At 47.6% G+C, this 27,764-nt stretch overlaps 1 pseudogene; it reads right to left on the reverse strand.

The window, feature by feature from the left end:
- Window positions 1–14,836: 14,836 nt before the first annotated feature.
- LOC142258880 (uncharacterized) overlaps window positions 14,837–27,764 on the reverse strand; it is an 81,948-nt pseudogene continuing 69,020 nt past the window's right edge.

Consider the following 27,764-nt stretch of genomic DNA (forward strand, 5'->3'; position numbering starts at 1 on the left):
TGTGGCGGTATTACTCTCTTGTATGTGATTGTATTCAGTCACTATGTGGTGGTAATATGTTGTCTGGTCACGGTGTGGCGGTATTTCCCCCTTCTATGTGGTGGTCTTGGTATAGTGGATTGCGTTCTGTCTGGAGGTCACTTTTTCTCTCTATCAATATGGGGAAGAGTCTTTATTTCCAATAGTTTAAATATTTGAATGTTTAACCCCTCGCTGTCCTATGATTATTACATTGCAACAAATATGTACTTACAGAGGTTCTCCAGCGAAAACAAGTAATCTCCTTTACTAAGGCCACGTGCTCACAGTATTTGGTGAGTTCTTTACCTCAGTATTTGAAGCCAAAACGAGGAATTGTAAAATCAGTAAAATGAGAGGAAAAGTATAATAGAAAGACGGGCACCGCTTCTGCATTTTTCACCCACTCCTGATTTTGTACTCACAGCAGAAAAGAGGGCAACCAGTCTAGTCAGCCGAGGCCAACACATCTAATGCACAAACAGGATGCAGACAAACCTCTCAACATGATGGACACTTCACAGGTGCAAGGTAAATTGCACACTAGTGGCGTGCATAGGGCGCTGTTCACACTTGTATGCGCATGGTGTCCAGCCAGCAACCTATTACCACGCCCTTACTATTAGATTAGGCGGGTTACTCGGACACTACTCACTGCAGCACACAAGGGACAGAGATTCCACTATGCACGGCCGTATTAAGAGGCCCGGCTGCACCCCGTATAAAAAAGTGCAAAAAATACATATAAAATGTATATGAGGTATTAGTTAGTAAATTGGCCCTATGCACGCCACTAGTGTGCAATTTACCTTGCAGCATTGGTATAAAGGGAATAGTCTTTGTTCCCCCTATAGGGCTAACAAAATCAACACATGAAGTAAGATGGATTAGAAAATAGGGGTGGGGGGGAAGAGGGAAGAGAGAGAGGGGGGGGATACAGGAGACAGCCGTCAATAATGGAGAATGAGATCCTGGCGATTATTCAATCCAAAAGGATATCTACATTCCAAAGTAAGGATCCAATATGTTTCCCTGTTCAGCAGCTTTCTCCTATAATCTCCCCCTCGAGTTGGTCTATGAACCCTCTCAATCCCCATAAATTGAAAGCTTTGGAGGTCTCCTCCATGTACATTTTGAAAATGTCTCGAGACTGCTGATATAGGTGTAGCCAGGGGATTAACTGAGTCAGATAGGTGGCGCCGTATTCTATTTTTCAATGGGCCCGTAGTGCATCCCGTATACTGAATAACACATTTATTACAGGTGATAAGGTAAACTACATGGTCTGTGTTGCAATTTATAAAATCATTAACTTTATATTCTCTCAAATTTTCTAAAGATTTGAAGGTGCGGCTTTTCAATGCATGGAGGCATGCCTTACATTTTGTGGCTCCACATTTGAAGTAACCTTTTAAATCCAACCAGGTGGTGTTCAAATGTGTTTTTTTATCATGATTAATGAATAGGCTGGGAGATAGTAAGTTGTTTAGTGTGGGAGCTTTCCTAGCAATAAATTTAATACCTTTTTTCGTTATATTTTTTAGTTTGGCATCCTCATCAAGAATTGGTAAAAATTTTTCACTATACTAGTAATTTGTGAGAACTGGTTACTAAAGTTTGTTATAAATTTAACCCCACTACTAGTATGCATGTCAGTTGGTGATCTGCGTTTTTTTTACTAGAAGATCTTGTCTGTCCATTTTGTCCACAATGTGTTTTGCTCTGTTCAGTGTCCAATTTTTATATCCTCTGTTTCTTAGTCTGGTACAGACTCCTCAATAAGATAGTCTGTGTGGGCAGTGCAATTCCTCTTGGTACGGATCAATTCCCCTATAGGGATATTCCTTATTGTATGTGATGTGATGTGTGGCAGGAGTCAGCAGTTAGGATGGAGTTACAGGCTGTAAGTTTTCTATATGGTGTAATAATTAATTGATTATGTTTTCCCACTGTTAGTGTAATATCCAAAAAATTATTTTTTATGGGGTGTGAGTCTGTTGTAAATTTTAAGTTGAAATCATTGGAGTTGATATAGTTGGTAAAATTAAGAATCCCGTCCGGTGCACCAACCCATATCAGCAGCAAGTCATCCAGATATCTGCCATACCAATGGATGCTGCTGCTGAAAGGGTTGGCGTCACCAAACAAGAACTCCTCCTCCCACCTCGCCATCACAATATTTTCTAGCGAGGGGGAGAAGCGAGCTCCCATACTGACTCCCCTTCGCTGTAAGAAAAATTTGCCATCAAATAAAAAATAATTATGTACCAAGAGGACTTGCACCGCAGTCACCAGAAAATCTTTCAACACTGTTGAGTATCCACTAAATCTGTCTAGGTGCTGTTCCGGACACTTGATGGCAACATTATTTGGTATTGATGGATACAGCGAAATCACATCACATGATACCCACAAATAGTGTTCTTTCCATTCAAAATTCTCTAACGCTTTTACTATTTATTTGGTGTCTTTCATGAACCCTGGGATAGCAAAAGTCAGGGGTTGTAGGAATTGATCTACCCATCCTCCCAATTATTCCTCCAAAGACCCAATGCCAGAGACAATGGGCCTGAGCTGAGGGGGGGGGGTGTTTTTATGTTTTTTTGGGTAGTGAATGGTAAATGGGTATCACAGGGCATGGGACATACAGGTATTCTTTAGTTTTTTCGTCAATAGCACCAGTACTGATTCCCTCTTCCAGCAGCCTCAATAAGAGGCTGTTGAAGTGGTCAGTAGGATTGGTTTTTAACTCAATATATGTATCCAAGTCCTGGAGATCTTGTAAATTTAGTTTTTTATACAAGCCAGAATCGAGCAGGACAATCGCTCCCCCCTTATCCGCTTGTCTTATAGTTAGATCCAAATTATTTTTTAATTTAGACAGCGCCACTCTCTCACCTGGTGTGAAGTTGTCTTTACAGGGGGCGAACGTCCTGCTCAACTCTGTCAACTCCTGTACCACCAGTTCCTGAAAGGTATCCAATATGTAGGGACGTGACTGTATAGGATAGTAATTTGGGTTAGACAAATTAATATGTGACTTGATATCATGAACATTAATATCTTTATCAAAATCAGTCTGCAACAATCTAAGGTCCATTAATGCTTTCTGTTCTTGAAAGAGAGGAAAGGCAGGTTCTGGAGGCATTGTGTCCATGGTAGATGTTTCTGATGTAGAGGTATCCGTTTGTTGAGAAAAATGACATTTTGTAAATTTATTGAGATCCAATATTGTGTGGAACATCTCGAAATTCGTGTTTGGGGAAAACCCCAGCCCTTTACTGAGTAGGGAGATCTGATCTGATGAAAGAACATAGCTGGACAAGTTCCAAACAGGTACATCTGGGGAGTCGGTATTTAATTTAGAATATTTTTTATACTTCCTCCCGGCCCGCCTTTGTCGTTTTTTGGCACATTTTTATATTGCGAGTGATGAGCATTTTTGTTCTTGTAATTGGTTTTATGATGAGATTTAGATCTCGTTTATCATAACAGGAATATCAGTAGATGATATAGAGGTATCCAGATTGCTATCAGAGGTTGAAGCGAAAGAAGTAGTCAGGTCGTTATCAGACTTATCAAAGCTTAAGGTACCGTCACACTTTAGCGACGCAGCAGCGATCCCACCAGCGATCTGACCTGGTCAGGATCACTGCTGCATCGCTACATGGTCGCTGGTGAGCTGTCAAACAGGCAGATCTCACCAGCGACCAGTGACCAGCCCCCAGCCAGCAGCGACGTGCAAGCGATGCTGCGCTTGCAGGGAGCCGGCGTCTGGAAGTTGCGGACACTGGTAACCACGGTAAACATAGAGTATGGTTACCCGATATTTACCTTGGTTACCAGCGCACACCGCTTAGCGCTGGCTCCCTGCACTCGTAGCTACAGTACACATCGGGTTAATAAGCAAACCTTTGCCAATTTATCCGATGTATAATCCAGCTATGCGTGCAGGGAGCCGCCACTGGCAGCGTGAGAGCTGCAGACGCTGGTAACGAAGGTAAATATCGGTTAACCACCTTGGTTACCGGATTTTTACCTTAGTTACAGCTTACTGCAGGCTGCCAGATGCAGACGCCCTGCACATTCAGATCTTTGCTCTCTCGCTGTCACACACAGCGATGTGTGCTTATCAGCGGGAGAGCAAAGATCAAAAAATGACCCAGCTCTGTGTGTAACGAGCAGCGATCTCACAGCAGGGGCCAGATCGCTGCTCAGGGTCACACAGAGCGAGATCGCTAATGAGGCCACTGCTGCGTCACAAAAACCGTGACTCAGCAGCGATCTCATTAGCGATCTCGCTGTGTGTGAAGTACCCCTAAAAGAACATCACCCTCACCATCCCCCACACCAGTGGTGACTCCAGGCTCAACCTCCCTGAAGGGCATTCAGAAATTCTTCAAAGAGGAACATTGTCTCGAAACATTGGCCTCTGCTGCATGCTTCCCATCCCTCTGTAACTGAATTTTCAGTGCCTTCACTGTTCTGTCACAAGAGACCCAAAAACTTGAGGGACAACTTAGTCATGGCAGACATCGGGCCCGTCTCTACCGGTTTACGCCAGACCTTTCTAGGTATTCCCAAGAAGGGTAATTTCCCATGCTTGCACTGCTTGCAATGCAACAATCTTGTCCGTGGGGGTTCCTTCACTCACCCACACACTGGGAAGGTTTACCAGATCCATGACTATCTCACCTGCGATTCGTCATTTGTTGTCTGTCTGATAAAATGCCCATGTGGTATCGGATATGTTGGGGAGACAACCCAACATATCCGAGACAGGATAAACAAGCACAAGTCTACCATCAGGTGTAAACAGGTGTTGCTCCCTATTCCACACCACTTTGACACTCATGGACATACGGTAGCCCAACTGCGCTACCATATTATAGAACATGTACCACCACTGAGGCGAGGGGGGCAATAGAATCAAAATGCAAAAACAAAGAGAAGCTTTTTGGATATGTCGAGGGCGGGGAGGGCGCCGCCGCTGCACTCGCTAACGCTCGGGTCCGGCGCTGCTGCTGCTGCTCGGTGGCTCGAGCGGTGGGCCGGATCCGGGGACTCGAGCGGCGCTCCTCGCCCGTGAGTGAAAGGGGGTAGTTTGGTTTGGGGATTTGGTTCGTGACGCCACCCACGGTTTGTGGTGAGGTTGGGGCACCACCGCTGCTGGTGACGGGGATCCCGGGAGCGATGGCAGGGAGCAGCTGGGATGTTGTTTCCCCCTCCGTGGGCAGTGGTTGGTTGTCCCGGGGCCCGGTGATGTGACGGGGAGGCAGGGCCGGGAAGGTGCAGGGTCGCTTGGACTGCGCAGCGCGGTGCCGGATGGCACGGTAGTACTCACTCAGCCGCAAATGTACGCAAAGTCTCTGGTAAACCAAACGGCTGGATGGACGGGTCCCGCAGCCGGCTGCTGTAGTTTCTCCCGGACGGTTGGTGGTGGCTGCCTTTCCCTGCACCTGTGTGTATGTTCGGTCCCGATGGATTCCCACCGGTAACCCGCTCCCCAGCGTATATATGTGCCGGAGGAGCCCTTTTGCCCGCAGGCTCTGGCCCTTGGAACTCTAGCTGTGGCGGTAGCTGTATTTCCTTTTGCTGGTTGGACGGTTGCCTTCAATCGGGTCTTGGCTGTTAGGAAACCCCTGGGGTTCTGGTCACTGACGGATTTGACCTCTAATGGCGGCTCCAAGCCTGGTCGGGGTCTGCAGGCTCTGCCTGTGTGTGCTGGCTTCACTTCGACTATGGCTAGTCCAGGGCGTCACATTTCCCCTTGGTTAAATGCAGACCGTCCGCGGGCTGCCCGTCCACCACCGGTTTTATTTTTCAAACTGTAAAAACATAAAAACATCAACAGTTTATGCATTCTAAATCTTCCCATACGGGGGGCAGGTCACTTAAACGTTGCAGCAAAACAGATATTTACATTTTTATCAACAACGGACGGACGGCTTCCGCTCTCCCACCCAAGCAACCTGGCCCTGATGCTGCCCCTAAGAAGTGGGCAGCACCCCTTGACCCCAGTCCAGATCCAGGCCGCCTGAGCGGGAACGGGTACGGTGTCTCGCACACGTCTGTCACCCCGGGGGACCCCACATCCATCGCCACCGCTTGCGGTAGTGGCTGGCGGGCCTGGGCCAACACTTTCCTCCAGGCCCATCCTCCAAATCTGCCTCTCCGGAGGCGGCAACGGAAACATACCCTGAACCTATTTACAATCGCACAAGTTCGTGGGTGCCTTGCAAGTTCTCAGGCATGTCCATGAAGAGTTCCTCATGCAACAGTAGCAAAGGGTCTCTACGGGGACTACTTGCCGGCAATGGCCGGCTCAATCACGGTGTCATTCAGGTAAAACTTCGGTTTGATTACTTTTATCATTTACTTGTAACGGTACTGGTGGTCCCAACGGGGATAACGGAGCAACGGAGGGACCGCTGCCGTACTTAAGGTCCACATCGCAGGCCGGAAGAGGGGACTGGGCCGGTTCTTGGGCCTCCTGGCCTACTTTCAGCTTGGCATCCAGGGCAAACCTGCCCCTCTCTCCACAGTGCCGCGTGTATGTTACCAGATCGCCTGGGAGCAGGTTATGGCCCGGGTGTCCCTCTGGTAGATGGGCATTAACATGTCGGCGGGCCACAAACACCTCGGCCTCCAGGCCCGGCTCGAAAATAAATCCATACCCCCGGCAGGGGTCAAATCTTTGCACCTGGCCCTCATATCTTGGGCCCCGTATCCGGAAGGTGGCTCTGTGGAGGTTCTCCTTCTCCTGGATCGTGCGGGCTATCAACTCAGCATTCCGCTTCTCCCTCTCCGCGATTTCCCAGCCTAGCTGGCTCGGCTCCCTTTCCCAATAACGGGCGTTTGGCTGCCCCTGCGCGCGGGTCGGGCCCCGCAGGACTTCCTCCACACTGCCCACTACTGGCGTCCGCTGTGGAAGGTCCCGCGGTGTCATGGCCTGGGGTGCTGCCTCACAGCGGCGACCCGGCACAGCCTCAGCCGAGGCGGGGGATATGGGTACAGGGGCCCTCTCCTGCTGAGCCTCCGCTTCCTCCTGGACGGAACGGATCACCGGAGCCGGAACGGTGCAGGGCGCGGTCACTTCCTATGTCGCCGGTGCGTCTTCGCAGACTAACGCTGCCCTCGGTAGCTTCCACGGAAGAGGCGCGGGTCATCTGCGGACCTCGTCTGCAGGCTGGTCCGCTTGGGCGGACAGGCAGGCTTCCGCTACCGGTTGTAGGGGTAGCGGGCCTAGTGGCGGGGCGGCAGCAGCCAACACGGGTAGTGGGGGAGGCAGCAGGGTGAGCGGGTGCAGACCGGGCCCCTCAGCCGCAACGACCGATCCTGTAGGAATACAGGGGTGTGGGTCGCTTACCCGCTCCTCCAAGACTTCCTCCACCTCGCGTCTCTATATGGCCGCCACTACATCCGCCATGTCGGCCTCCCACTCCTCCAGGAGGAGCTGCACTTTCACCTGCAGACGGCTGCTCAGTTGGACGGTCCGGACCTCCACCCATGCTGCGGTGCCGGGCGCAGGCTCGGGGACTGCGGAGTTACCGGACGGATGGTACATGCTGGCAGCGGTATCTTCCAGGAACCAAATGGCGGCAGAGCCCTGGCGTCCCTGCTTTTATGGCCTCGGTTTACATACGGCCGGACGCCATCCTTCCCCCCTTGGTCTTTTCTCAGCACCTCCTCTTTAGGGGCGGGGCTTCAGCTTTCGCGCCTCCACTGCTCGAGAAGACACTCGAGTGGGAAAATCTTCGCGCCCAAGATGGCGGATTCTGAAATTTTTCGGCCGGACACCGCCGGCAGGACACAAGGCGCACTTCTACCAGCCGGCAGAACGGTAAGATCCTGTTCGTGACGCCAAGTTGTCGCGGGCAGGGAGGGCGCCGCCGCTGCGCTCGCTAACGCTCGGGTCCGGCGCTGCTGCTGCTGCTCGGTGGCTCGAGCGGTGGGCCGGATACGGGGACTCGAGCGGCGCTCCTCGCCCGTGAGTGAAAGGGGATAGTTTGGTTTGGGGATTTGGTTCGTGACGCCACCCACGGTTTGTGGTGAGGTTGGGGCACCACCGCTGCTGGTGACGGGGATCCCGGGAGCGATGGCAGGGAGCAGCTGGGATGTTGTTTCCCCCTCTGTGGGCAGGGGTTGGTTGTCCCGGGGCCCGGTGAGGTGATGGGGAGGCAGGGCCGGGAAGGTACAGGGTCGCTTGGACTGCGCAGCGCGGTTACGGATGGCACGGTAGTACTCACTCAGCCGCAAATGTACGCAACGTCTCTGGTAAACCAAACGGCTGGATGGACGGGTCCCGCAGCCGGCTGCTGTAGTTTCTCCCGGACGGTTGGTGGTGGCTGCCTTTCCCTGCACCTGTGTGTATGTTCGGTCCCGATGGATTCCCACCGGTAACCCGCTCCCCAGCGTATATATGTGCCGGAGGAGCCCTTTTGCCCGCAGGCTCTGGCCCTTGGAACTCTAGCTGTGGCGGTAGCTGTATTTCCTTTTGCTGGTTGGACGGTTGCCTTCAATCGGGTCTTGGCTGTTAGGAAACCCCTGGGGTTCCGGTCACTGACGGATTTGACCTCTAATGGTGGCTCCAAGCCTGGTCGGGGTTCGCAGGCCCTGCCTGTGTGTGCTGGCTTCACTTCGCTCCCCGGTTCGGTACCGGCGGGCCACCGCCTGACCCCGGTCCTACGGTTCCGCGTTGATCTGCCTCTCCTGCAGACGGCCACCACCGTCTGCCAACCTTGCTCTTGTTGCCCGGGCCACACACCCGGACACGGTCAGTTTGCTCCCTGACTACCACTTCACTCCTCTCCCTTTCACTTCCCTAACTGATCTGCTCTCACTTCCTTTTCCCGCCTCCAGGACTGTGAACTCCTCAGTGGGTGGGGCCAACCACCTGGCTCCACCCCACCTGGTGTGGACATCAGCCCCTGGAGGGAGGCAACAAGGATTTTGTGTCTGGCTGATGTGCCTGTCTCGGGGTGGGGGTGTGTGTTGCAGTACCTGTGACGACCTGGCTAGTCCAGGGCGCCACAGATACACACACTGAGGACACTACAACCACACGGCCTTAATCGTGAATATGATGTGCTTCTATAGGCATATCATGATCTCTCTATATTTACTATGCTAGCATTTAATACTTTATATGGATCGTGTTACATGAAACTTTGAAATAAGGGTACTTTCACACTTGCGTTATTTTCCTTCCGTTACAATCCGCCCTTTTGGGAAACAGCGGAATCCGTTAACGGATTCCGCTGTTTCCCATAGACTTGTATGGGTGACGGATTGTACCAAAAGGAGCTGCGTTGCTTCCGCTGGGCGACGCTCCGTTGCTTCCGCCCAGCGGGAGCAACGCAGCATGTAACGTTATTTTGAGCAGCGGAATCCTCTGGATTTCACTGCGCATGCTCTTTTTTTTTTTTTTTTTTTTTTTTTTTTTTAAATCAAACTTTATTTTGGCTCGCGGTGGCCGAACGTTCAGCTGAGCGCCCGGCTGCCGGCAAGCGACAGCGCTCAGCTGAATGACCGGCCACCAGCATGCCCGGCCGCCGGCAAGTCACAGCGCTCAGCTGAGCGCCCGCCCGCCGGCATGCCCGGGCGCCGGCAAGTGACAGCGATCAGCTGATCACCCGGCGGCCGGCTGCAGGGAGCGATCAGCTGATCACCCGGCGGCCGGCTGCAGGGAGCGATCAGCTGATCACCCGGCGGCCGGCTGCAGGGAGCGATCAGCTGATCACCCGGCGGCCGGCTGCAGGGAGCGATCAGCTGATCACCCGGCGGCCGGCTGCAGGGAGCGATCAGCTGATCACCCGGCGGCCGGCTGCAGGGAGCGATCAGCTGATCACCCGGCGGCCGGCTGCAGGGAGCGATCAGCTGATCACCCGGCGGCCGGGAGCGATCAGCTGATCACCCGGCGGCCGGCTACAGGGAGCGATCAGCTGATCACCCGGCGGCCGGCTGCAGGGAGCGATCAGCTGATCACCCGGCGGCCGGGAGCGATCAGCTGATCACCCGGCGGCCGGGAGCGATCAGCTGATCACCCGGCAGCCGGCTGCAGGGAGCGATCAGCTGATCACCCGGCAGCCGGGAGCGATCAGCTGATCACCCGGCGGCCGGCTACTGGGAGCAATCAGCTGATCACCCAGCGGCCGGCTGCAGGGAACGATCAGCTGATCGTTCACTATAGTCTGCCGCTGGTAAAACCGGAAAAAAAAAAAAAAAAAATCAAAACGAATTGCGTTGTTTTGCAGCATCCGTTGCATCCGTTGTGTCACTATATGCAACACATCCGTTGCATCCGTTACACAACGCAATGCAACGGATACCGTTCAACGCAAGTGTGAAAGTAGCCTAACACAATTGATGTACTGATCTCATCTGTAATCACTGTATTATGTTATGGAATGTAGATGGATGCATTAACTCTCCAATTTTTTTCATCATCTAACTTCCCTTTTGTTTTTTCAGGCACCACTTGTCACGTGATTCACCTCGAGTCACCTGACTCACTATGAGCACGCCACCCCAGCCTGCACTATATTTTCACCATAGATCTGTACCGGATAATTATTGAGTCACCACCTGTTTTTCCCTCCCAGCGCCTTATTTTACATGATATGTGGCAGCACTATGCGGCCTCTCCCTTGCTTATTGTACTGCGCGTGCGCAGTCTCCCCATCATCACACATCACCTACATCACTTCACCTTCCCCACGTGTGCGCGGGACTCTCTGCTTTCCGCACTTGCGCGGTGACGTCATGCCACCCATGTGACGTCCGTTCCATCGCGCATGCGTGGGGCATTCCGCCCTACGCGCACGCGCTGACATAACACACTGTCGTGTTACTCACGCACGTGTGCGTGGCTCTCTGCCTTCCGCGCGTGCGCGGTGGCATGGTGCCGCTTAAGTGGCGTTCCTGCCATCGCGCACGCGTGGGGCACTTTGCCCTATGCGCATGCACTGTTACGGTACACAGTCCCACCGCCCACACGCATGCGCCGGGCTTCCCCAAGGGGTGCCCCATTGCACCGCGCACGCGCGGGGCGTTTCCGCCCCACGTGCATGCGTCAGCGCACGTCACACACCGACATGGCGGCGTCCATCCACATAAATAGCCACACGCTGCCCCACTCGGTAGGCTCCACACGTTCCCTGGTACCTCCCTGAACCACGACAGGTATGTACACCTTCTCCCCTCTCACTGCGATCTTGCCCCAAGCCTGACATTTACCCTGTACCTTTTTCCATAGAGCCATTGGCCTATACCTTATTAAAGACCCACATGTACTTCATTGTAACTGGGAGGTATGTGTTCGTGCACGTTATTTGGATATGCTCTATTAAGCATTGTATGTTTAATGCATCCACATTTCCTATATTTCTATGTATGTATTACTCTGATGTTTTCAGCCCCATAAGCCATGCTGTTAGCCAGTATATATGAAACCATGCATGATGATAATCACTATGGTCCTTGGTTTGTTCCTTGGTCATGTGGACATACTAATGAAACATTTACCTTCTTTGCTCTGTGGCCTCTTTACCAGCTATCCATCTATTGGATCTACACATCTCTTCTTGTCCCTCAAGTAGTCTGAGCCTCACTCTTGACGGTTTACTTGCTATTTTGATACAGGTACGCAACCCCTACAACAAGAGTTTCCCCTAACAGGATGTGGACTCCTTATATTACTTATGTAACTTCCTTTTGTTTTACCACCCATATCGATATATGTACCACGTACCTCCCATATCATACCTGATATTTTCGAATATTTACTCATAGCACAAGGTATTATATTTTAAAAAAAAAATTTTCAAAGTTTAACCACCCTCTTTTTTGGTCACTATGACACCTAATTGTGCTAATATTTTCCCATCTCGTAGGTGTCCACACACCTGGTCTTTCCATACATCACTTACTATTGTCTGATTGACACCTATGCATACAACAAAGGCAACTGCAGGCATACCCCTATGAGTACCCTCCATGTCACTAAGCTAGGATGGATATTTTTCCTCAGACAGACTTATCTACTCTACCGATAGTATGTTACTACATGTACATTAATTTGGACGTCTTCTCCTTCAGAAACCCCATGATCTCTCTGAGAAATATTACCGTATTTTTCGGACCATAAGATGCACTTATTTCCCCCAAATGTTGGGGGAAAGTGGGGGGTGAGTCTTATGGTCTGACTGTGGCTGCGGGGAATGAGGGTGCTGCGGTGGAGCGGGTCATCGGGGGCACGAGCAGGCTATAGCAGCCTGCCGTGACCACGTGGGCCCGCTCATTTAATATGCACGCCCATCCTCCCGCCCATCTCTCAGTGCTGAACCCGGCGCTGACAGGTGGGCGGGGTGATGGGCAGGGATAAACAGTCGACCCGCATGATCACCCCTGGCAACTGCAGCCTGGAGTGATCATGTGCGGCTATATTCACTGCTCCCCGCGCATCATCATCAGTGCGGGGGGCAGTGAATCAGTACACATTACTCACCGTTCCCCTGCAGCGTCGCGATCTCCTGTCTTTGCCGGTCAGCTGACTTGCTGGAGACTAGCGGCGCGCACAGCGATGACGTCATCGCTGTGCGCACGTGTCCACACGCAGCTGCCGGCACAGACCACCGGAGGACATCGCAATGCTGCAGGGGAACGGGGACGGCTCCACTCAGCGGCGCTGCCACTGACATAGACGGTAAGAGGAGCGGTGCTGCAGGGAGTGAGATAAGGGGAGTATGAACGTTTATTTTTTTTTTATGTGCCACAGGATGTGGCCATACACCAGGATGATGGCATATAGCAGGATAGGGGTATATTATGAGCAGCATGGGGAGTATATGAGCAGGATGAGGGTATATAGCAGCATGGGGAGTATATGAGCAGCATGCGGAGTATATGAGCAGCATGAGGGTATATAGCAGGATTAGGGTATATTATGAGCAGCATGGGGAGTATAGGAGCAGGATGAGGGTATATAGCAGGATTAGGGTATTTTATGAGCAGCATGGAGAGTATATGAGCAGGATGAGTGTATATAGCAGGATGGGGGTATATGAGCAGCATGGGGAGTATATGAGCAGCATGGGGAGCATATGAGCAGGATGGGGAGTATATGAGCAGGCTGGGGAGTATATGAGCAGGACATTACCCCATAACAGTGTCAGCAGCAGATCCTCGCCCCATAAGTGTGTCATGACCACATTTTTTGCTTAAAATTTTATTTTCCCATTTTCCTCCTCTAAAACCAGGGTGCGTCTTATGGTCCGGTGCATCTTATAGTCCGAAAAATACGGTACCTTTCAGTGCTCCTTGTAAAATATTCCTTATATCTATTAGGTATGTGTGTGTTTACCTCGCTCGTACACTTATCTATATCATGTATGCTTTCTGACAATCACGCTTAGGAGATATTTCCTCTATGGAATATGGCGAATATTGCTATAAAGAGGCTCATCCTACAGTGTTATTTACATCACTATGATGTTACTCTTTTGCATCTGCCTTTTTCATGTACCTTATCATTGCAGATTTTCTGATGTAACTATGTTTGTTATTTTGTTTAATAACCTTATTTTTTTTTCTGTATTTCATAAAATTAGACAAAAGTCCTTGATAAAGACCCACAGGGTTGAAACGTTGGACAATGTCTTCCATGAATATACCAAAATAAAACATATATTTTTTGAGCACCAATTTGCACTTTTCATCATTCATATTAGTGTGTATTTTTCGTATATTGACTTCCTTTTTCTCCAGAGCACCTGATTCATGGTAGTTGAGCCAGATTTAACCCTTCTATATGGTCTGAAAATAGTCCGGATCTCAATCCAATTGAAAATCTTTGGTGGAAGTTAAAGAAAATGGTCCATGACAAGGCTCCAACCTGCAAAGCTGATCTGGCAACAGCAATCAGAGAAAGTTGGAGCCAGACTTGATAAAGAATACTGTTTGTCACTCATTAAGTCCATGCCTCAGAGACTGCAAGCTGTTATAAAAGCCAGAGGTGGTGATACTAGTGATGTATTGGAGTGTATTTTAGTTTGTTTGTTTTTCATGATTCCATCATTTTTACCTCAGAATTGATTGATTCCATAATTTTTACCCCTGCTTGGTCTAAAAAAGTAACTGTTACTGGCTAGCACATTTTTTTTCCTTGATTTCTTTAAGTGTTTCTTAAAGCCAGAAAGCTGACATTTGAAATGATTTTAGTTTTGCGCCATGTCTGTGATCTGCTTTTTTTTTAAAATTAAACAACTGAATGAACATCCTCCGAGCCAGGTGAGTCCATACTTTTTGCTATGGGTTGTATACCAGGATGGGGATCATATATACCAGGATGGGATAAAGATGGGCAACATATATACCAGGATGGACATATACACAAGAATGGGAGACACATATACCTGGAAGGGACCAAGGATGGGGACATTAGTACAGAAATGGGGGATTTTATCCCCGTAACAGTGTCAGCAGCAGATTCCCCCCCCCCCATAAGTGCGTTATGACATTTTTTGTGTGAATCTTTTTACCTATATTCCTCCCTCAAAACCTAGATGTGTGTTATGGTTCGAAAAATATAATTAGTTTAAAATAAAAGAAAATGGTTCTTTCCCTCACAAATTCTTAATTAAGTAATTGCAGCCAATTTTTGGAAAAAACCCTTTGAATTATAATAAATCATGATGGCTTCTCTCGTGTGTCTCATTTGACAACAGGACCTAGTTGATGATAAAAACATTTGGCAAATTCTGAAAACAAGAATGGCTGCTCTGCGCTGTTGGTTTTCTGATGGTCGGCAAGACTTGATTTACCAGTTAAATATTTAAATTATTCACATGGAAAAAGGTTCCTTCCCAGTGCAGCCTCTTCACATGTTTAACAAGATCTGATTTCTGAGAATTACATTTTCCACATTCAGAACATAAAAATGGTTTATTTTGTGTGATTTTTTTGATGGTAAACAAGACCTGATTTCCAAGTAAAACATTTACCACATTATGGGCATGAAAATGGCTTCTCCTCTGTGTGATTTTTCTGATGTCTAACAAGGTCTGAATTATGAATAAAACATTTCCCACACTCTGAACATCAAAATGGCTTCTCCCCTGTGTGACCTCTTTGATGCACAACAAGTTCTGATTTCCGAATAAAACACTTCCCACACTCTGAACATGAATATGGCTTCTCCCCAGTGTGAGATCTTTGATGCTTAACAAGGTTTGATTTCTGAATAAAACATTTCCCACACTCTGAACATGAAAATGGCTTCTCCCCTGTGTGAGATCTTTGATGCACAACAAGATCCGATTTCTGAATAAAACATTTTCCACATTCTGAACATGAAAATGGCTTCTCCCCTGTGTGAGATCTTTGATGCCTACCAAGATTTGATATCTGAATAAAACATTTCCCACATTCTGAACATAAAAATGGCTTCTCCCCTGTGTGAGATCTTTGATGCACAACAAGTTCTGATTTCCAATTAAAATATTTCCCACACTCTGAACATGAAAATGGCTTTTCCCCTGTGTGACCTCTTTGATGCACAACAAGTTCTGATTTCCGAATAAAACACTTCCCACACTCTGAACATGAAAATGGCGTCTCCCTGATGTGAGATCTTTGATGCACAACAAGATCCGATTTCCAATTAAAACATTTCCCACACTCTGAACATGAAAATGGTTTCTCCCCTGTGTGAAGTTTTCCATGGTCATGAAATGATGATAGAGCTTTCCGAGGAAGGACTGGAGGTATATCTGGGACAACAGCATGCTCTTCATGTGTATCATGTGTGATACTTTTATCATCTGTTATAAATTCTGAAGATAATAGATTTCCATCTGAACTCCCAATACAGTCATCTGTTAAAAATAAAACCAACTATTATTTTTTAATGATATCTTGAAAATACATTTTTTTTAAACCATAATATCAGAAATTTAATTAGGGTGAAATGTATTCTGAATCTGTTGTCCAATTTCAACATCTTAAGGCCCCGTTACACGCGTCGATTTATTGTGCGTTCGCATGTGCGATCGCACCTGCCCCCATCGTTTGTGCGCTACGGGCAATTTGTTGCCCGTGTCGCACAAAGTCAGAAACCCCCGTCACATGTACTTCCCGAACGACCTCGCTGTGGGTGGCAAACATCCTCTTCCTGAAGGGGGGGGACGTTCGGCGTCACAGCGACATCTCACAGCGGCCGCCCAATAGAAGAGGAGGGGCGGAGATGAGCGGGACGTAACATCCCGCCCACCTCCTTCCGCATTGCCGGCGGCCACAGGTAATCTGCAGTTCATCGTTCTCGGGGTGTCATACGGAGCGATGTGTGCTGCATCGGGAACAATGAACAACCGGCGCACAGAAGGACGATCGATTTTTTGAAAATTAGCAACGTGTCAACGAGCAACGATAAGGTGAGTATTTTTGCTCATTCACAGTTGCTCAAAGCTGTCACACGCTACGATATGTCAAATGATGCCAGATGTGCGTCACTAACGACGTGACCCCGACGACATATCGTTAGATATATCGTAGTGTGTAACGGGGCCTTAAGAGTTACATTTTCGTAAATTCGTATCTCCCATTCCTAGCTACAGTAAATAATCTGATTGATTGTAACAATGTGACTGCAGGATAATGAGGGACAGAGGGCTCCTATACTATGCCTCATGCTAGGGGACCCTAAGCTATTCCTAATCTCTGAATTACCCCTGAAGATAGAGATGCCGGAGTCCCGGGCCTTACTATTCTCCCGACCAGGTCTAATCTGTTATTCTTACGGGGCAGGAATATGATGGAAACACAGATTAAGACAGACGGGACACATTGCAAACTCACAGAAATAAACAGTGAGAGACTAAGGAGAAAAGCAAGAGCAGAAAGGCAACAGCAAAAAGACAAAAAGGGTTAACACCACAACAGCTCACAGCAATAATACACAACTACCCGTAAGTCTAAGGCGGGCTTTGCACGTTGCGACATCGCAAGCCGATGCTGCGATGTCGCACGCGATAGTCCCCGCCCCCGTCGCAGGTACAATATCTTGTGTAAGCTGACGTAGCGAAAATTATCGCTACGCCAGCTTCACACGCACTCACCTGCCCTGCGACCGTCATTCTGGCCGGCGATCCGCCTCATCCCTAAGGGGGCGGGTCGTGCGGCGTCATAGCGACGTCACACAGCAGGCGGCCAATAGCGGCGGTGGGGCGGAGATGAGCAGGATGTAAACATCCCGCCAACCTCCTTCCTTCCGTATAGCCGGCGGCGGCAGGTAAGGAGATGTTCCTCGCTTCTGCGGCTTCACACACAGCGATGTGTGCTGCCGCAGGAACGAGGAACTGCATCGTACCTGTCGCGGCACCGGCATTATGGAAATGTCGGAGAATGCACCGAAGATACGATAACGTCACTTTTGCGCTCGTTCATCGTATCATCTAGCATTTACACAGTACGATGTCGAAAGTGACGCCGGATGTGTGTCACTTTCGATTTGACCCCACCGACATCGCACGTGCGATGTCGCAACGTGCAAAGCCGCCCTAAATGACAACACCTCACCAGATCAGTATAGGTAAACTATAGGTGGCATTAATGAAATAGGCCAGCAGAAGGGGAGCAAACGATACTTTCTCCTCTACAGCATGTGATCAAAGATATTAACAAGCAGCAGAACAGAGTTAATAACTCTTGCTAGCCTGCCCAAGCCTGTGGTTCGATGCCTGTGTCTCCTTGCGCTGCTCACAGATACCAGAGAAGTTAATGTGGCGCCCCTGAGTAAATCAGGGTGCCACAGGGTACTGCATCCTTATATAGGGTGCAGGGCCTACCCCCCCATGGATCTAGGCTCTTATCAAATCGGTATCACTAACAACAGCACTACAAATCCCAATCAACACCTTACATCATGACCTGTCAGACACACCAGTGAGTTGGTCAAGCTGGAATAGGGTCACCCACCTAGGGGTCAGGCAGACTGGTAGGAGGGAAGTGAGTCAGTCAGTTAGAGTTGAGGAAGGAGAGGAGTAAGAGCCCTCAAAGAGTGAGAGGCTGCGGAGAGTGAGCTCCCGGGGAGCTAAACCGTGGTTGGGTCGCAGACGGTGGTCCGGGACCAGAGGAGTCGGGGACCGGTTGCAGTGACATTGGAAAGGGTGCGACAGACATAGTCTAGGAGGACTGTCGGCCCCATCAAGCCCAAAAGAAACTGACCGGTACCGAGCACGACGGGGTGCAGGACCCTAGGTCAGGAGCCGATTCAACATCCTGGGAATTAACCTGCAGAGAGGAAACCTTCAGGGACCTTTCCACAGAGCTCAGAGATTGGGGGCATCAGCACAATGCGGGGGACAGGGTTTTCCAGCCAAAAGCAGCCACTGAAGACCCAAGTGCCAGCTCCTAAGAGCACAGCTACACTTTACAAGGGTAGCGGGGCCCTAACCGCTTCACGCTGAGGGGCCACAGACAGACACTAAAAATTGTGCACGGAGGAGGGCTCCGGGACCATCAAGTGACACCGGTGGAAGCGGACACCTGGACGGGCTCCCCTGTAGCAACTGTGACATACAGAGAACTTGGTTTATCTGCAGTGTATGTGTCTACTTTATAATCCTCATCCTGCACCACGACTACCCACAGTGAGTACCTCGCTCCCCCTGCACCCTACGCTCCCAACTAATCACCACCAACTACACCCCTGAGCCCGGGGCCATCCCTAGCTGTGGAGGGACTAACATCAGGCTGCTTCACTCCATCTGCCCCGGGTACGCCCTACAGCAGCGGCGGTACTCCCATTACTGCAACCACAGGTGGCGTCACAAACTTATCCCCTGTAAATACCCCCCTATCAAGGATCCAAGTGTCCACCAAGCCGGGTCCGGGCCCCTCGAGCCACCACGATCCCGGATCCGAGCAACCCGACCAACACTGGGGTGGTACACTTTGAATCCTTACCTGGCATCACGAACAGGATAAGGACTGGACCCATTAAACCGGGTGACATGCGCCTTTTAGAACTGTCCAAAACTGTGCTGTGACTGTCCGTTTGTATTGCCGCCATTTTGCTGCAATTTTGCCCGCCATTTTGGTGCCAAAAACAACAACTGGGCAATCCTCACCAGCAAAAGGGTGTGGAGCCGGAGCTTCGCACCCTTAGAAGTAACAGGATGTAAAGGCGGAGATCAGGACTCTGCAGAAAAAGTTCCTGGAACACAGAGAGCAGCAGGATGTCGGTGCCAAGAGACTGGTCGCTTGAGCGTTCCGTTCCCGGGATGGCTACCTGGATCGAAGAGGAGACAGAGTGGCTGTGCAGGAGGATGCAGATGCAGTTCCTGTTCCTGCTGAATGACTGTAGGATCGAGATGAGGAGTGTGGCTGCGGCAGTGCGGGTCCGTGATGTAGAAGCCCTGCGTGTGGAGCGGATAAGCAAATGCCCAGTTCTGGTTGATCCAGCCTACCTGGCCACGGAACACGGTATGCCCCCAGCTACCGTGACAGCCATGCCACCTACTCCGCCCTCGGCTGAAGCTATAGCCGAGCCACTGCCCCCGACACCGACAGTGGAGCCTCCAGCCCCCGCGGAAGACGAGCAGGCCTCAACGCCTCCGGCCCTACCACCGGCCAGACCTGACCAGGCTGCAACGCCTCCGATGCCATCCACGGCCAGACCAGACCAGACTGCAACACCTCCAGTACCATCCATGGCCAGTTTATACCCGGCCGCATCCCCCGGCCGCATCCATGGGCCTGTACCTCGGTATGGAGCTCCCGGCCGCTGCTGGCCCAGCTGCGGAACAGCCGATTCATCTTGTTACCACTGCAGAGGAGGAGCCCACCAACATGCTGGTTCCGCTGCAGTGCAGCCTCCCCGGTAGCTGCCGGGGCCGCAGGAATCCGAATACACCCGGTTCCCCTGGGGGAGAAGGAACCTGAGGTCCACGACCCATACTGGGAGAGACAGCACCAGCAGCTGCTTACGGAGATGTCCGCCAGAGAGCCGGGTCGGGCAGAGGTTGACACCCGCATGCATAGAGAGAAGGGCACCTGAGAAAGGCTACATTCCGGGGCAGTGGGCCGCGGTACAGAGGCCTGGTGGAGCGTTTTGACCCCATCAAGGGGTGGGGATTCATCTGTGAGCCGAGCCGAGCCTTGCTGCTGGGGTGTTTGTCTCCAGGAGGGATGTAGCAGAACACCTCCCAAAGGGGCACCCCGACCGAAACCTGAAGCCAGGAGATCTGGTTTCGTACTGCCGGCATTGTGGAGAGCGGGGCTGGTATGCCCTGAAGGTTAGCAGGCATGTCATGCAAGATGGAAGATGATTGATTGCTCTCAGTGAGAGAAACAAAATTAAAATTTTGTAGTTCTGATACCTTTGCAATGCACCAATGCAAGATGGAAAAATAGTAAAATGATAACGGAACCTGGCTATCTCATTACAGTCAAAACAACATTTGAGGAACAAAGATTATCCACAAAAAAACAGTGATTTCAATAAGTTTTATTTCTGAAATAATTCATAAAAATATGCATATCAATGTTAAAATCAATAATAATGATAGTAATGATGCTTCAACATGAGGGACGATATGTAGGCAAAAAAATAAAAAAAATAATAACTATAAGACGTGCACGAAAGTATATACAAAGCCGAACTGTTTATCAAGTTTAAGTTAACCCCTTAGTGACGGAGCTAATGTTCACCTTAATGACCAGACCAAATTTTGCAATTCTGACCAGTGTCACTTCATGAGGTTATAACTCTAGAACGCTTCAACGGATCCCGGTGATTCTGAGATTGTTTTTTCGTCACATATTGGACTTCATGTTAGTACCAAATTTAGGACAATATTTTTTGCGTTTATTTATGAAAAAAATTGAATATTGGCAAAAATTTTGAAAATTTTGCAATTTTCAACTTTTGAATTTTTATACCGTTAAACCAGAGATTTCTGTGACACAAAATAGATAATAAATAACATTTCCCACTTATCTACTTTACATCAGCACAATTTTGGAAACAAAATTTTTTTTTGTTAGGAAGTTAGAGGGGTTCAAAGTTTATCAGCGATTTCTCATTTTTACATCAAAATTTACAAAACCATTTTTTTAGGGACCACATCATATTTGAAGTGACTTTGAGAGGCCTAGATGACAGAAAATACCCAAAATTGACACCATTCTAAAAACTGCACCCCCCAAAGTACTCAAAACCACATTCAAGAAGTTTATTAACCCTTCAGGTGCTTCACATGAACAAAAGCAATGTGGAATGAAAAAAAGCAAAAATTAAATTTTACCTAAAATGTTGCTCTAACCCAAATGTATTCACTTTTAGAAGAAATAACACAACAAAATGGACCCCAAAACTTGTTCCCCACTTTCTTATGAGCACGCCGATACCCCACATGTGGTCAGAAACCTCTGTTTGGAAAAATGGGAGGGCTCGGAACAGAAGGAGCAATATTTGAATTTTGGAAAGCAAATTTGGCTGAAATAGATTGCGGGCACCATGTTGCATTTACAGGTCCGCTAAGGTACCTAAACAGAAGAAATCCATCACAAGTGACACCATTTTGGAAACTAGACCCCTCAAGGCTTCTATCTAGGGGTGTGGTGAGCATTTTAGATCCACAGGTACTTCACAGATTTTGTTAACGTTACGTTGTCATATTGAAAATTTTAATAATTTTCTCAAAAATGTTGCTTTAGCATCAATTTTCTCACTTTTTCAAGAGGTAATTCCAAAAATTTGACCTCAAGGTTTGTTAACGACTTTTTTATGAGCGCGGTGATACCTCACATGTGGTCTGAAACCTTTGTTTGGACAAATGGGAGGGCTTGGAACGAAAGGAGCAATATTTGAATTTTGGAAAGGAAATGTGGCTGAAAAAGATTGCGGGCACCATGTCACATTTGGAGGACCCCTAAGGTACCTAAACAGCAGAAACCCCGCACAAGTGACCCCATTTTGGAAACTAGGCCCCTCAAGGAATTTATCTAGATGTTTGGTGAGTACCCTGAACCCCCAGGTGCTTCAAAGAATTTTATAACGTTGAGTCAAGAAAAAAAAATAATAAAATTTTACCACAAAATTGTTATTTAAACCAAGTAGCTTTTTTTTTTACAAGAGTAAAAGGAAAAAATTCAGCATAACATTTATTGTGCAATTTCTGCTGAGTTTGGCGATACCTTATATGTGGTGGAAATCAACTGTTTGGGTGCACAGCAGGGCTCGGAAGGGAAGGAGTGCCATTTGACTGCAAAATTGGCTGGAATCAATAGCGGACGCCAGGTTGCATTTGGAGAGCCCCTGAGGTGCCTAAACAGTGGCTGTCCCCCACAAGTGACTCCATTCTGGAAACAAGACACCTCAAGGCTTTTATCTAGGTGTATAGTGAGCAGTTTGAATCCACGAATACTTCACAGAATTTGATAAGCTTAGGTTGCCATATTGAAAATTTTCATTTTTTTCACAAAAATGTTGCTTCAGCATCAAATTTCTCACTTTTTCAAGAGACAACAACAAACCGTGGACCCAACAGGTTGTTATCCAATGTCTTATTAGCACAGGGATACCCCACATGTGGCCAAAAACCTCTGTTTGGATAAATGGGAGGGCTTGGAATGGAAGGGGTACCATTTGAATTCTGGAAAAGTTGAGATAAATTGCGGGCACCATGTCACATTTGCAGGGCCCCTTGGGTACCTATACAGCAGAAACCCCCCACAAGTGACTCCATTTTGGAAACTGGATTTTATTCAGGAGTATAGTAAGCATTTTGAATCCACAGGTACTTCACAAAAATGTTGCTGTAGCAACAAATGTCTCACTTTTAGGCTATGTGGCCATGATCCAGCGACACGGCGTCTAGTATACAGTGTCAGCCTCCTGCAGAGATGTGAGTGTTGTCCACGGGAGAATGCAGCTGCCCATGCCCACGATTTGGGTTCAGGCCGCTGTGGAGCTCTATGCTACCTGCAGAGAACACTCATCTCCGCAGCATAAATTGACATGCTGAGGCTCGGGAAGCTGCGCCACACGTCAGTGTATGCTGCGGAGAAAAGAAGCACAGTGGGCACAGGATTTCTAAAAATCCTTCCACTGTGCTTCTACTGCACAACGCAGCGCTATGGACGCAGGGAAAACACTCTGCGCCCAAAACGCTGCAAATCCCGATTGTGGGCGCACAGCCTAAAATGCTACAATGGATGAATGGATAGATGTCAAACAAATATAACGTCTCACCCCCTGCATATTCTAAGCTGGCGCCCTTTAGTGCCTTTCATGTGGCACTAAAGGGTGCCTAGCCTTGTATTTAGCCCCCCAAAAAATTAATAATTAAAATAAACGACGTGGGGTCCCCCCTATTTTTGATAGCCAGCTAGGGTAAAGCAGACAGCTGTAGCCTGCAAACCACAGCTGACAGCTTCACCTTGGCTGGTGATCAATTTGGAGGGCTCCCCAGGCGTTTTTTTAAAAAAAAAACAAAACGTGGGGTCCCCCCCAAATTAGATCGCCAGCCAAGGTGAAGCAGACAGCTGGGGTCTGGTATTCTCAGGGTGGGAAGAGCCATGGTTATTGGACTCTTCCCAGCCTAAAAATAGCAGGCCGCAGCCGCCCCAGAAGTGGCGCATCCATTAGATGCGCCAATCCTGGCGCTTCGCTCCAGCTCATCCCGCGCCCTGGTGCGGTGGCAGACGGGGTAATATATGGGGTTGATACCAGCTGTAATGTCACCTGGCATCAAGCCCTGGGGTTAGTGATGTCACGGCATCTGAACAGATACCCGACATCACTAACCCAGTCAAGTAATAGAAAAAAATAAAAGACAAAAAAAAAATTTATTTGAAAAAAAAACTCCCCGAAACATTCCTCTTTTACCAATTTATTGAAAATAAATAAATTTCGGTCGCTGCAATCCATTTTGGAGGTCCCACGCCGACTCTGGATCTTCTAGAATATGGGGGCACGTTCAGGGAACGTATCCCCCATTTTCTGGAAGAGCAAGCTCTCCATGAGCAGTGTGGGTGCAGTAATCTGAGAATACTGCACTCACACTGCCCCGGTCCAACCTAGGGCAGAGTGACCTGCAGTAACCTCATTCTAGAATATGAGGGGCACGCTCACAGAACGTACCCCCCATTTTCTAGAACAGCAGTCTCTCCATGTGAGGAGTGTGGCTGCAGATTACCGCACTCACCCTCCCCCGGTCCACAGTGGAGCAGCCTGTGCAGTAGCGACGTCAGCGTGGGATCCAGCTGACAGCCGCTGTCTGCGCATGCGCCGCCAGCTTTCAAGAAGGAGGCGGCGTGATCGCGGGGCCGGAGCATCAGCAGCCAGGTAACGTATGACCGGGGGCTGGGGGGGGTGATGGAGGGTGACGGGGGGACCTGGGGACAACTTTCTGCCGCATGTGACGTGTCACATGCGGCAGAAAGAGCAGGAGGAATGCGGCCGCCATTTTCCACGCTCGGGAGGGGGGAGGGGGAAGAGGGGAGGCGGCTCTGGAGACCGGAGGGGGCTCCGGGGACCAGAGATCTCCGGTGTACCGGAGGAGAGGTCAGGGGGAGGACATTTCCCTCCGATCTGAAATGTTTGATCATTTCAGATCGGAGGGAAATGAATGCAGAGCCGGCGGCGGCGGCAGTTTTCAGCGCGCGGCTGCGCCATCTTGGATTTTCCGGAGGGGGGGTAGGGGTGGTGGGGGGACTCTCCGGTACCGGGGGCTTTGGGGGCACTAAGGGCTCATATTTATTTCTCATCTGACATGTTTGATCACGTCAGATGAGAAATAAATAAATTTTACCGGCCATTTATTTTTTTTTAATGTTGTCGCCGGTATACGGTGTATACCGGCGATCACATTAACGGGGTCCAGAAAAAACACCCCGATTCATAATCTGGGGGGTCTCAGCTACCTCCGGTAGCTGAAACCCCCGAGATTTTTCGTCACTGGGGGGCGCTACAAGCTTTTTCCGGCCTGACGTCTCAAGACGTCGGAACAGAATAAGTACCCTGTTTTTCCGACGTCTTGAGACGTTAGGCCGTCGCTGAGGGGTTAAATCACATAAAACAGTGTATTCCAAATCTTCATGTAAAAGGTAAATATTCTTCTTAAAACTTTCATGCGTTTAGAAAAGGAATAAATATTTTTAATTGATTTGAATTCTGTACATATAAAAAAATATTTCATATGAAAAAATAATTACTACTTTTTTTGAAATTTTGCAAGCCGGTGGATAAGATACATATACGTGTGTGACTTTATAAAGATTAATAACAATAAGATTCAAGGTAAAAAAAGTGCATGAATCATGTAAAAATTACGAACACACAAAGTGCATAAAGTTGTATACTCAAAAAATTATTATAAAAATAGGAGTGAAACAGTCACTAATTGAATCAAAAATAAAAATAAAAAACAAAGTGCAATGTGCAAAGTGCTAATTTATGAATAAAGTCACATGAAAATGTAAACTAAAACTTAATTCAGTATAGATCTGTAAATATAAGCACAGTAATGACCGGAGGGTCTCAATGTACAAAGTGTAATATACAGACTTGCAAATTAAATCGCATGAAAATTGTAAGAAGGAAACAAATCAGCCAAAAATCCTTTAAAAATATTTAAGCCAAAAGCCAAAGGTCTCAATTAAAGACAAGGAGCAGAATAAGAAGGAATGTTCAGCTGTATATAACAAAATAACTGGCTGAAAAGAATAAGGTGCCAAAGTGCTTACAAGTACATATATATATACAAGCTGTCAGCTACAAAGTCTCTAGTAAAGATAAATAGCAAAATACTGCACAGCATTCAGCTATTCAGCTGAATATAGCAGAATTAATTGGCTAAAAAAGGTAAGGTGCTAAAGTGCTTACAAGTGTATATACATATACAAGCTATCAGCTCCAGAGTCATAAATAAAGATAAACAGCAAGATACGGCAAAGTGTTCAGGAAAAAGGTGCTAACGTGCTTAAAAGTAATAGTAATTACCAAAAGTGCATGTGCTATACCGTCCCTCTACCCCGACGTACGTTTCCAGTATTCTTCCTCAGGGGGCGTGTGACACGTGTCACACGCCCCCTGAGGAAGAATACTGGAAACGTACGTCGGGGTAGAGGGACGGTATAGCACATGCACTTTTGGTAATTACTATTACTTTTAAGCACGTTAGCACCTTTTTCCTGAACACTTTGCCGTATCTTGCTGTTTATCTTTATTTATGACTCTGGAGCTGATAGCTTGTATATGTATATACACTTGTAAGCACTTTAGCACCTTACCTTTTTTAGCCAATTAATTCTGCTATATTCAGCTGAATAGCTGAATGCTGTGCCGTATTTTGCTATTTATCTTTACTAGAGACTTTGTAGCTGACAGCTTGTATATATATATATGTACTTGTAAGCACTTTGGCACCTTATTCTTTTCAGCCAGTTATTTTGTTATATACAGCTGAACATTCCTTCTTATTCTGCTCCTTGTCTTTAATTGAGACCGTTTGGCTTTTGGCTTAAATATTTTTAAAGGATTTTTGGCTGATTTGTTTCCTTCTTACAATTTTCATGCGATTTAATTTGGAAGTCTGTATATTACACTTTGTACATTGAGACCCTCCGGTCATTACTGTGCTTATATTTACAGATCTATACTGAATTAAGTTTTAGTTTACATTTTCATGTGACTTTATTCATAAATTAGCACTTTGCACATTGCACTTTGTTTTTTATTTTTATTTTTGATTCAATTAGTGACTGTTTCACTCCTATTTTTATAATAATTTTTTGAGTATACAACTTTATGCACTTTGTGTGTTCGTAATTTTTACATGATTCATGAACTTTTTTTACCTTGAATCTTATTGTTATTAATCTTTATAAAGTCACACGTATATGTATCTTATCCACCGGCTTGCAAAATTTCAAAAAAAGTAGTAATTATTTTTTCATATGAAATATTTTTTTATATGTACAGAATTCAAATCAATTAAAAATATTTATTCCTTTTCTAAACGCATGAAAGTTTTAAGAAGAATATTTACCTTTTACATGAAGATTTGGAATACACTGTTTTATGTGATTTAACTTAAACTTGATAAACAGTTTGGCTTTGTATATACTTTAGTGCACGTCTTATAGTTATTATTTTTTTATTTTTTTGCCTACATATCGTCCCTCATGTTGAAGCATCATTACTATCATTATTATTGATTTTAACATTGATATGCATATTTTTATGAATTATTTCAGAAATAAAACTTATTGAAATCACTGTTTTTTTGTGGACAATCTTTGTTCCTCAAATGTTGTTTTGAATTTTATTAACAGTGAATATTGATTTCAGACCTTTGTTGTTAATTACTCATTACAGTGTTGTTATGTTATTTAATGCTTAGAAAATGATAAGTAATGTTTTAAAATGTTGAAAATACTAATTACCCGATTAAGTAACCTGATTTGCAAGTTTTATAATTGTTGCACCCGGTGCATGGACCCCGTTTTACCCTTTCCTAAATATTAACGACCTTGGCTGCAGGACTGGCAGCAGCCAGCACGAACTTGTGCTATTGTAAATAGTTGCACCTAGTGTGCCTACCAGAGTTGTCTCTTGAACCATCAGGACTTCAATGCTGTCACCACGGACACTACAAGGAACTCGGGGTGGTGTGACACCATGGTTAGCGGTGGCACCAGGGGTTCAGGTGTTTTGGGTGGCGGGTTGAAGAGAAAGGGGA

This window comes from Anomaloglossus baeobatrachus, assembly GCF_048569485.1.
Source record: "Anomaloglossus baeobatrachus isolate aAnoBae1 chromosome 5 unlocalized genomic scaffold, aAnoBae1.hap1 SUPER_5_unloc_16, whole genome shotgun sequence".
Classification (NCBI taxonomy): domain Eukaryota; kingdom Metazoa; phylum Chordata; class Amphibia; order Anura; family Aromobatidae; genus Anomaloglossus; species Anomaloglossus baeobatrachus.